Source organism: Phoca vitulina, unplaced genomic scaffold, assembly GCF_004348235.1.
Source record: "Phoca vitulina isolate PV1807 unplaced genomic scaffold, GSC_HSeal_1.0 scaffold16, whole genome shotgun sequence".
NCBI lineage: Eukaryota > Metazoa > Chordata > Mammalia > Carnivora > Phocidae > Phoca > Phoca vitulina.
Genome location: NW_022589719.1, coordinates 32,914,842 through 32,925,980, shown reverse-complemented (window position 1 = coordinate 32,925,980; position 11,139 = coordinate 32,914,842).

Sequence of the window (11,139 nt, the reverse complement as noted above, 5' to 3'; positions counted from 1 at the left end):
CCTGCCGTGGGCACCTGGGACATCCTCCAGGAGGACCTGGACGATCTGGGATGAGGTGGAGAAGAGGGGAGAGGATCTCAGTGGGGAGCAAGTGCGTAAAGGCAGCAGTGGTTCCTGGAGCATCTACCCTCTGGGCCTTTGGGGCTGAGAGCAATCTGTGGGCACTGCCCTCTCAGTAGGAGCTGGGTCTGTGCTGGCCTTGCGCGGAGGGGGCTTCCTTAGCCTAGAAGACCTGACCCTGGGGAGCCAGCGATGCAGTTTCACCCGCACCCACAGGGGGCGCCCTCGTTTTCCGCTTATTTTCCGGGTCTGAAAGAAAATAGGAAGGCATTCATTATGACCCTTGGAGGTAGGGCCTGGGCACCGGGCTGTGGGCTTTCACTGACATTTCTCATTTAACTGAATCTTCACAGCCACCTGAAGTTTTGTATTGATTGAGCCCATTTTCCATGGAACACCGTCGGTCTAAGAATAATATCTTCTTAGGACACCAAAGCCTGAGGGAATGACAGGGTTCCTGTTTGGGAGGGAGTGATGAGTTAGACGCACCATCAGCACATAAAAGGGCAACTTTGATGTGGGCTTCTGTGGGAGCAGCAAAAAGCTGAAGTTGAGGCTCCTCTGGTTCTGGGGTCGGTCAGGCTGATGCGGGAACTGGAGTGAGCTTGGAAGGAGCTCTTGTAGGTTTCATGTCAAAAACCCCTCCATGAACAGAAGAGCAGAGCACTGTGCTCCGATGTCAGGGGCTGCAAGTGCCTGTCAACAGTCAGGTGTGTAAAAGCATCAGGGCATAGTCACGTGGCAGGTGCACAACAAAGGGAGAGAAAAACTACCACCACTTGCAACAAGCTGGATGAATTTCACTGGCAGGTGATGGTGAATGGTGCTTATAATGTTCAGTGAAAGAAGCCAGACACAGACGAACACAGCTATATGATTCCATTTATAGAAAGTTCAAAAAAAAACAGGCAAAACTACTCTCTGTTGTTAGCAGTCAGGATGGTGGTTTCCAGGGGGTTGCAGCTGGAAGGGCCTAAGGGGGAGTCTGGGGTCCCGCTCGTGTCCTGGCTTTGATCTCAGTGTTGGCTCCCGGTGTGTTCACTTTGTGAAAATTCCCAGGGTTGGACACTTAGATTGTGTGAGTTTCTGCATGCATGATCCGCTTCTGTATACAAAAACAGAAGCACCTCGTGTGGCTGCCCACCATCCTAGAATAAAAGCCAAGCTCCTTTCTGTGGTCCATACGGCCTTGCTGTCCTCTCTGACCTGTCCTGCTGTCCTCCTCCTCACCCACCGATCTCCCACCTCTCAGGCCTTCTGGTGTTCCTGATACCTGCCAAGCCATTTTCCACCTCAGGGAGTCTCACTTGCTGGTCCCTCTGCCTGGAAAGCACCTTCTCCTGCTCTTGCCAAGGCTGCTTCCTCTATCCCCTAAACATCACCCTAAAGCAGTCACCGAGAGGCCCTCCTGACTACCCCACAGAGAGTCCTCCACCCACAGCATGTCGTTTATTTCCTTGAAAACACCAGCCATAATCTGCAATTATTTGTTTAGAGTTCATTTTCTGCATCCCTCACTAGACTAATAAACACACACCACACTTAGTATTTGCCAAGTGCTCTTCTAACATTATATTAAGGCATTGAGTCCCCACCCCAACGCCACGGGGAGATACTATTCTTAGGCCGATTCTACAGTTGAGGCAATTGGGGCTCAGAGAGGTTATGTAACCTGCTCATGGTCACACAGCTGGAAAGCAGCGAAGCCGGGGTTTGAACCCAGGCAGCCTGGCTCCAGAGTCTCTGCTTTAATTCTACGCTTTGACAGTTTTGCCTGTCTTCTTCCTTGTAGCTTATCTGGGACAGTGCCTGGCACAGAGTAGGTCCTCAATAAATGTTTGTTATATGAATAAATCAGAGCTCTTCAGACTCCCTCCCACCCCACCCCAGAAGCCAAGACTGCCCCAGAAGAACCTTCCAGTTCTACCTACGAGTTCTGGAAAGTTCTCTGTGCTTGGTCTCAGTTATCTCATTCCCTTCCATAAACTGGGATCATCTGCCCCAATATCACCAACTGTTGTGAGGATTTCATGGTGTAATAGCCAAGAAAACACTTTGCACAATGTCAAGTATTATATGAATTCCAGTCCTGTATTATTATTTCAAAGAAAATGTGGGGGCAGGTGGTAGCAGCAGCCCCCATTTGCTGAAGGCTTGTTGTATGCCATGCATGACCTCCTTTAATGCCCCTCCAGCCTTGTGAGGCTCGTCCCTGTTTTATAGATGAAGGCACTGAGCTCAGAGAAGGGAAGCTGCTCAGCCATAATGGGAATTTAAGTTCACATCTGCCTGACCTCAGAGCTCATGCCCAGGGGCACTGGGCTGAGCCTCTCCAAAAATGAAAGAGTCGGGCGCTCGGAGGTAATAGGTCTCAAGATGAAGGGCACAGAGCAGCCAGCCAGGGCTTGGGAGAGAGATGCTAAGTTCCCTGCCAGAACCCCCAAACTGGCTGGCTGGATTCATGCCTCCTATTTTCTTATTCACTCTGTCATACTCCAAGGCAGATGGGGAAACTGAGGCTCAGAGAGTAGGAGAGGAGTCATGCCGTGAGTTAACAGTGGGTGGGTATGTGGCACATTCTGTCCCCACCCCACCCCCAAAGCCCAGGCCCTTTAGGGTGCCTGGCACCTCCACCACCCCTTTCCCAGGCTACCCACCCCTGGTGCCCTCTTGGCCACGCTCTGCTCCTTTGCTCCTTCTCTGGTCTCTCCAACCTCAACCTCACCTTTCCCGTGGCTGGTCTGAGGTGCAAAGGCAGCCTGGGGAGACCAGCAGGGACCCCAAGCACTTGGAACTGGGTGGGGTGCAGGGGGACCCAGTCATCACTGTGCTTGGACTGGGACCCCTTAACCCCTCAGCGCCAGCGGCCCCTGGGTCTGGGGGGGGTGCCGTCACAGACAGTAGCCAGGATGTTGGGGGATGGGAGATGTGCAGAGTAAGCAACTGAGGAGGGGGCAGAGCTGGTGGAGGGGAGGGGTGCTGAACAGCAGGGGGAGACCAGGCCACTGCAGTAGGAGGGCTAATCCTAAGGCTCTCACAGCCATTTTAGTGATTTTCAAACTTTATGCCCCAAATCCTGTCTTTCCTTACTCTACGTAACAAATCAAAGGGATCTGTTCCCCTTGAAGCTAGAGCTTCTCCCCAGTCCTGGGGCCCTGGGAAACATAGTTTGAGGTTCCATCCATTGAGGTCTGTTTTTTGGGGTGCCCAGGTTGTAGCTGAATAATGGCCCCCCGAAGATGTCCACATCCTCATCCCCAAACCATGAATATTACCTCACATTGTAAAAGGGAATCGCATGTTGCATGTGTGATTAAGTTAAGGGTCTTGTGATGAGAGTGTCCTCGGTTTATCACCGTGAGCCCAGGGTAATCCCAAGGGTCTTCACGGGCGGGGGTGTGGGGGGGGAGGCAGGAGGGCCAGAGTCAGAGACTAGGTAAGAGACAAAAGGCCACGTGATGCGGGGCCATGAGCCAAGGAATGAGGACAGCCTCTAGAAACAGGAGAAAAGCAAGGAAATGGATTCTCCCCTCAAGCTTCCAGAAGGAACTAACCCTGCTAAGATCTTGATTCTAGCCCTGTGAGACCCACTTCAGATTCCTGACCTTGAGAACTGGAAGAGAATAAATTTCAGCCACGATTCTGTGATAATTTGTCACAGCAGCAATAGGAAGCTAACGCATCCAGGGGGTCTTAAGTAACCAGCTTTGGGAAGGCCAGAAGCAGGGGTGGGGATTGGGGCACAATGCCCTCTGGGGAGGGGTCTGGGAGCAGGGCTGGCTTGAGTGTGAATCAATCCCCAAGATTCTGCTGGCCGCCTCCCCAACACATACTTTTCTGGGGCACCAGGACTCCAGGCCTGGCCTTTTTCTTGTCTACCTCCTCATCAGCCTGCTGCTCTTGGATATCTTGGAGCAGGAAGACAGAAACCTCACTTTCTGGTGGCTCTGGTGCTTTGCCATCCTGGGATCATGTTCCTCAGCATAGCAAGAGATGAGTGTGGCCTGTGCCCTGGCCAGGGGCTCCCTGCCTTCTCCTCTACTTGCCGCCTTCCTGGACCCAGGAAAGGTAGAGCCAGCCAAGAGTCTTCCTGTCCCGTGAGGCAGACGTAACCGTGAAGGAGGCAGACAGGGCCCTGCCCCCTGGGACTTACGCTCTGGTGGGCAAGACAGGAGGTAAAGGAGCAAACCAAAAGGGAAACAAGATGCTTACAGACTTTGGTAACTGTAATGAAAACAATAAAGCAGGGTGACATGACGGAGAGGGGCTAGGTGGGCAAGGAAGGCTTCTGAGGAAGTGACATTCGAGCTAGACCTACCATGCTAGGACCCAGGGGCAGTCCAGGCAGAGGAAACAGCCAATGTCAAGGCCCTGAGGCAGCAGGGGGCCTGGTGAGTTGTGCAGGCAAGGACCCTGTGGCTTTAGGCGGTGGTGGGGAGAGATGGATCAGCAAGATGGGCCGTCGCAGATCTGGGGTGATAGGAGCAGGGCCCACCATGATCTGATGTCAGTTTTCGTGACTCCTTTTCTGGCTGCTCTGTGGAACAGGGATGGAGGGGCAAGAGTTTGGAAGCTCTCGTGGGATTCAAGCAGAGGAGGTGAGAGCTTGGAACAGAGTTTTCTCAGGAAGAAGAATAGACAGATTTAGGGTCTATCTGGGGGGCACAACAACCAGTTAGGAAGAGGAGATGCTATCATTCCTGCAATGCCATTCATGAGTCTCATAAAATAGTGTAGTTCCCGAACAAGCTTGCCTTGGGGAGATTTTGTGATGCTCTTTTTTGATAATATATGCTACTTGGAGACTCTGTCTTACACATTTAAAGAAACACTAGTCTGGCATCTGAAATGGCTGAACAGTTATTTACATTTTTCCAGAAGCCTCTCTAGAAAATGCCAAAGAAGCGCATTCATAATGCTCAGCAAAAACCCTTTCCTCCTATCTTCTCTTACCCATACCTGCTGCTCCCCAAATTTCTCTCTACCTGGCTCCAGACTCCTGAGCATTCTGTTGGGGCTCTCCTACAGCCCGCCCTCATGCCCCCTCTTCGTGCAGATGAGATTTCTCTCCAGCCATGAGCTCCCCAGCTTCCCAGTGAAATCCAGCCCGGCCTCCCCTGGCTTCTCCAATCCCCCTCCTCCCATTCCCACCCCGTTAAGATCCAGAGCCCTCCTTACCAGCAAGGCAGGAAGGAGCAACTGGACCCTCCTGTGTTCATAGTTTTTTTCTGGTCACATACAGGGAGGAACTTTCTAAAGCTCCAAACATGAAGGGATTCCAGCAGTGAAAGCCACAACAGCTGGGATCTGTCAGACATGTTTCAAACCCTCTTTATATTCATTATCTCGTTTAATCACAACAGGTTAATGCTATAATTAACTCTTGTCGCTGACAGAGAACCCAAGTCCAGTAAAGCTGAAATCACGTCCAGGTAGAGCCCCTGAGCCTAAGCCCCAAATCCTGAATCCCCGCTCTCCAAGGAGCCCCTTAACTTCCCTTTGCTCCCAGTTGGGGATCCCATCATCGTACCATTACCCGAGGGCACCCACCATACCTGATCCTGCGTGCCTCCCTCCCCCACCCGAGGGTGAGGAAGTGGCTCCTTGAGCAGCTGTCTCCAGCACAGCTCCTTAAGAGAGTTGCCCACTGGGATGCAGAGAGCACGAGGCCAAGGGGCTGGGACTCAGGCTGGGGAGGGCGTTGAGATGCAAGTGCCTTTGTGGGGCAGGGACTCGTTCTCCCAGCTCCCCTGTTGTAACCCTCCATGCCAGGGACTCTCGGTCTCTGCCCCCACAAGACACCCAGCCTGCCTCATTCATGGGTAGCTCAGAGCTCCTTGGTTGGGGGTGGGGGGGCTGCCACTGGCATTAGGAAATTCAAGTGGAGGCTACAGCTCTGGATGTAAGGTCAGGTTGGGGGGCCCTTTCCAGCCACCCAGGATGTGCCCAGGGAGACCTGTCAGCCAGCCGCTTCTCTCCTGATGGGTATCTGTCCATCTGCCTCTGTAGTTCAGAGACCCAGGTTGGCTGTGACTCTCCTCCCCACCTCCCACGCCCATCAGCTCCCAGGGCCCATGTTCACAGGCTGGGATTGTCCTTGTATTACCCCCGCCCCCATCTTTGGCATTCCCAGCTGCCAGGAAACACCAATGTATGAGATGGGAGGCCACGGGGGTCCCGGATGCCTGTGGAGGGCAGGACAGGGACACCTAGGCCCATCTGTGTCCTCAGACCCCCAGGCCAAACCTTGTTGCTGCCTCCATTCAAGTGAAAACAGCTGTGTGACCAGCCCAGCACCCGCCGTCCCCTCCCCCTGCTGCAATCCCTCAGCCTTTGTTCTCCAGCCTGGGCCGCACCCACAAGGCCCCAGGGTCCCACCAGCTCCCACTTTCTGGCAACATGCCTCGCTCATAGCCTGGCCTCAGTGTCCAGGCAGAGGGCAGGCTGACAGGGGCCCCTTCTCTAGCCCTCTCCTGAGAAGCTGGTGCTGGGGAGGCAGGGAGGCTAGCCTATGGTGTCTGTGGCCCCCCATTCCATCTGCTCACCACCTAGCTCCCCCCCCCAGGCATCTACTCTGGGCACACTGTTTGGATTCTCAGTCACTGAGTCAGTCAATAATGTTCTCCCAACAAGCATTTTCTATGGGGATGGAGAGATAAAGGAGATATTGTTCCTGATCCCTGAATGCTCCTAGGCTAGTGGGGTTGTGTAGCTGGATGAATTGTGCCCCCCACAAAGATATGTCTGAGTCCTAACCCCCAGTAGCTTTGAATGTAACCTTATTTAGAAATCAGGTCTTTGCTGAGGTAATTAAGGACCTCAAGATGGAGCACCACCTGCCAGAAGAAGCTTTGGGAAGCAGAGGTAAACTCAGCACAAACAAGAACTTTCTCATGGTCAGAGTCTCCCAAATCGAAAGCATCCCCGAGAGGTATTGAGCTCCCCATCAAAGGAGAGCGTAAACATGGGTGCCTGGCACAGATCTCAGCACGGGGTATGGCTCGTGACAGCTGGTCTCTAAGGGCCTCTTTCCATCCGGAGACCCTACACGTTGCCCGGCTGGGCCCCTTTCACCTCCCCGCTCAGCGACTCGATTACCCTGAATTACTCTGGCTCAAGCCACCCACACCCCCTTTCCTGCCAGACTCTACAGCCCATCACCTGTGAAGACATGGATGCCATCCCTCGAGGCCCAGAACTCAGGAATTACAGGTAGATTCTTGCTCCCACCTCCCAAAAGAAAGGCTGACTCTCCCGGACCGCAGAGCCCCAACTTCTGCCCCAAGAGTCCCCTCTCCTGGGGGAACAGCCACTGCGGCTCCTTTTCAGCATGTGCCTACTTCGCGCTAAGTACCTGACATCTGCGAACCTTCTCCACAACCCTCAGAGGCAGCACGTGTGGTTAAGAGTGCCAGAGTCACTTCGTGAGCTTGGATAAGTTTCTTACCTTCTCTATGCCTCAGTTTGCACAAACTGCAAAGTAACTCGAACTGCCTCCTTAGACCAGTGAGAATCTGGAGTGTGGCTCTGAGCGATGGCTCTTATTACCACTTCAAGGCCAATGGGGAAACCAGATCCGGTGCTGATTTCAAGGCTCTTTTGCCCCGTTCACCTGCTGGCATTTTTAAGTACCTGCATTTTTAGACAAAGGTGGGTCTGAGGGCCCACGAATGAGACAGACTTTACCCTCCTGAAGCTCACAGGCTGATAGAGGAGGCTAACTTGTAACCAAGCAGGTACAAGACAATGTGATGAAGGAGTCTAGAACATGATGGGAGCACAAAGGAGTGTGGCTCGCTCAATCTGAGGGGGAAGGGCTTCCCAGAGGGCTTCCTGGAGGAGGTGAGCTTTAAGCTAAGAGCCGAAAGATGACCAGGCATTGGCTAGGCAAAGGGGGTGGGAGAAGGCATTCCAATCAGAGGAAAATGGGCCATATGTTCGATGAAAGCAGGAAGGGGGACTGACCTGATCAGCCCTGCATCTCCAGCACCTAGGAGGTGCCTAGTAAATATGTATTGAGGGAATGAAATTTACTTTCGGAGGGGAATGGAGCAAGATGGGGCTGTGGAGGAGGAGAGGGGCCAAGCAGGGTCTTGTGGGTCCCAGTAATCTGGACTTTATCTCAAGGCCTTAAATGCACATCCAAAGGAATCTTTTTTAGCTGGGATGAGAGGGCTAAGTGGGTGAGGGGCAGATCTGGAGTTTCTGCCACCCAGCACAGACACCTGGGCTTCAGTTCCAAGGCTCCAGCCTGCTGACCTACCCAGCCCTGGGGCCTCCTTCCCAGGGCCTGGGCCTCCCCCTGCCTTCTCCTGCCCCTGACCCCTGGCCTGTGCTCTCCTGACCACAGACCGACTCTGAGTCTTTGTCTCTACTGTTAGTCTGGCTGCTGATGCAACCAGCAGCTGGGGCTCCCTCTGCCTTGCCACTAGGGACCCCACCTAATAACCTCAGTTTTCCCATATGTACAATGGGCACTCCTCATCCTTTCTTACAGGCTTGCTGTTAGGAACTGTGAGATGGGTTGCAGCTCCCAGGAAGGGTGGGACACGGGGTCAGTTCTGTCCCGCAGGCTCAGACTCTCTCCATCTCCAGGCCCTGCTGGAAGAGGAACAGTTTCATGAGAAGAGAGTCAAGGCCCATTTATTAAGCACCTGCTGTGTGCCTGGGCTAGACTGGGAGACCAGTCCCTCATACCTAACGAGAATGTTGATTTCGCAGGAGGTTCGTTACAAAGGGTGGAATTATGATAGGGGACTCTGTGGGGTTCAGAGCGGGAGGCTACCAGAGGGCTGAGGGGTTGGAGGATCTCTGTGGGAGGCTCTTCAAAGACAGCCCAGTGCTTCCAACCCAGCTTGCAAGGGCCTACAACACGGACACCTGGGAAAATTATTGCCTTCCAACTAAGAAAAGAAAATCAAAGTTAATATTTGATGATGTACAAATATTTTGTCAACTAGTAAACTGTACCATAACATAGTGTGATTAAGAATCAATCCTCTTTACTATAACATGTGGACACATTTTGTGTGATGTGTTGTGGGATGAGGCCTTCAGGAGAAGGAGAATGTGGGGCCTTAGGAAAAGCTTAAATGACCCTGGCCCCCAAATCCTTTCCCTACTTCCCCAGGCCTGGAATTCCCTTGGCTCAGCACGTTTGGGGGTAAGACCAAAAAAGTGTGGCACCATTGCCAAAAGCCCTTGTTAAAATAGGGCAAAAGAACCACAGGAATGCACCTCCTAACTTCTCCCCAGACTCTGAGCCACAGCTGAGGTTACCCTTCCCCAGAATGCCCAGGGAGGGGAGTCAGGGCCTTGTAGGCACGAGCAGGATGTGAGGCACAAAAAGCATTTGGAGGTGTGGCAAGCGTCAGCAGCAGGGTGCCGAGCAAGCAGTTAACAGAGAGCCAGAACAGTCCTGGCAAGATGAAGGGCATGAGCGCAGGAAGGGGGCTAGGGGACCTCGGGTTGGGGGGGTGGTTGGCACTGCACACCTCCAGCTACATCATGATGCCTACAGTCTAGACTTTGACACCCCTCTTGGCTCTCATCTGTCCTACCCACCCCTTAGGACCCAGCACGACAGAGGTGGAACTTGGACTTCAGCAAGGTGGCTAACTCCAGAAATCATGCCACACCCTCCCCATCGAGGGCCCCTGGGATAGAGTTGGCCTGGATGCTTCCAAAGGGGAGAAATGAATGACTGAAGATTCCTCTGGGTAATTCTTAAGACTCTGCTTTTTCTTTTTCTAGCCTGGGAGGTGGCAAAATATTTTCTCTTAATGTCTTGGGAAGCCAGAAATCAGGGCAGATATTTTTGTGGTATTTTCTCACCTGTATCTTCAGCTTCTTGTCTAGCCCTCCCTGTCCCTCAGGGCCACACATTTTAAGCTTCAGCCAGACGCCTTACTAACTATTCCCCAAACATACCAAGCCTTTCTTGCCTCTGGGTTTTTGCTCAACGCAATTCCTTTTGCCTAGAATGCCTTTTATCTGCTTCTCTCCATGTAAAACTCCTCTTCATCCTTCAAAATCCTCTCCTGCAATGCCTTTCTTTTTTTTTTTAAAGATTTTATTTATTTATTTGACAGAGAGAGAGAGAGCGAGAGAGGGAACACAAGCAGGGGGAGTGGGAGAAGGAGAAGCAGGCTTCCCGCGGAGCAGGGAGCCCGATGCGGGGCTCGATTCCAGGACCCTGGGATCATGACCTGAGCCGAAGGCAGACGCTTAACGACTGAGCCACCCAGGTGCCCCTGCAATGCCTTTCATAACTGTTCCAACAGGTCAGTCATTCTCCTTGCCCACAGTACCCTGGGTTTCCTTTTAGCATATCAACATATAAAGTCTGTAATGAAAGTCTTTCTTTTGTTTGTCTTTCTTTTTTTTTTTTTTTTTTGAGGGAGGAGGTGCAGAGGGAGAGGGGGAGAGAGAATCTTAAGCAGGCTCCACGCCCAGCATGGAGCCTGACACGGGGTTCCATCTCATGACCCTGAGATCATGACCTGAACCGAAATCAAGAGTCCGAGGCTTGATTGTCCGAGGCACGCAGGGGCCCTGAAAGTCTTTCTTTCTGTGCCTGTCTCTACAGGATGCTGGCCAGCTGGAGAGCAGGTACAATTTCTCAGAAATCTCTCAATCCTTTCGGCCCAGCATGCAGCAGATGCTTTGTCAATATTTTAAAAAATCAATGGGACGCCTGGGAGGCTCAGTTGGTTAAGTGTCTTGTCTTTGGCTCAGGTCATGATCCCAGGGTCCTGGGATCGAGTCCTGCATCCGGCTCCCTGCTCAGGGGGGAGCCCGCTTCTCTCTCTCCCTCTGCTGCTCCCCCTGTAGTGCTCTCTCTCTTTATGACAAATAAATAAAATATTCAAAAAAATATTTAAAAATCAAGAACCCACAATTATGAAGGCTTTTAGTGGCAGGCAGTTCTCAGTGTTTGTACCGAGTTTGACTCATTTAAGCCCCCCAACACTCCTATGATGAAAGTTCCTATATCAGACCCACGGTGCTCGCTGGGGGGGAAAGAAGAAATGCGACCAAGAGCAAACACTAGCAGGTAGCAGAGGTGGGATTCAAACA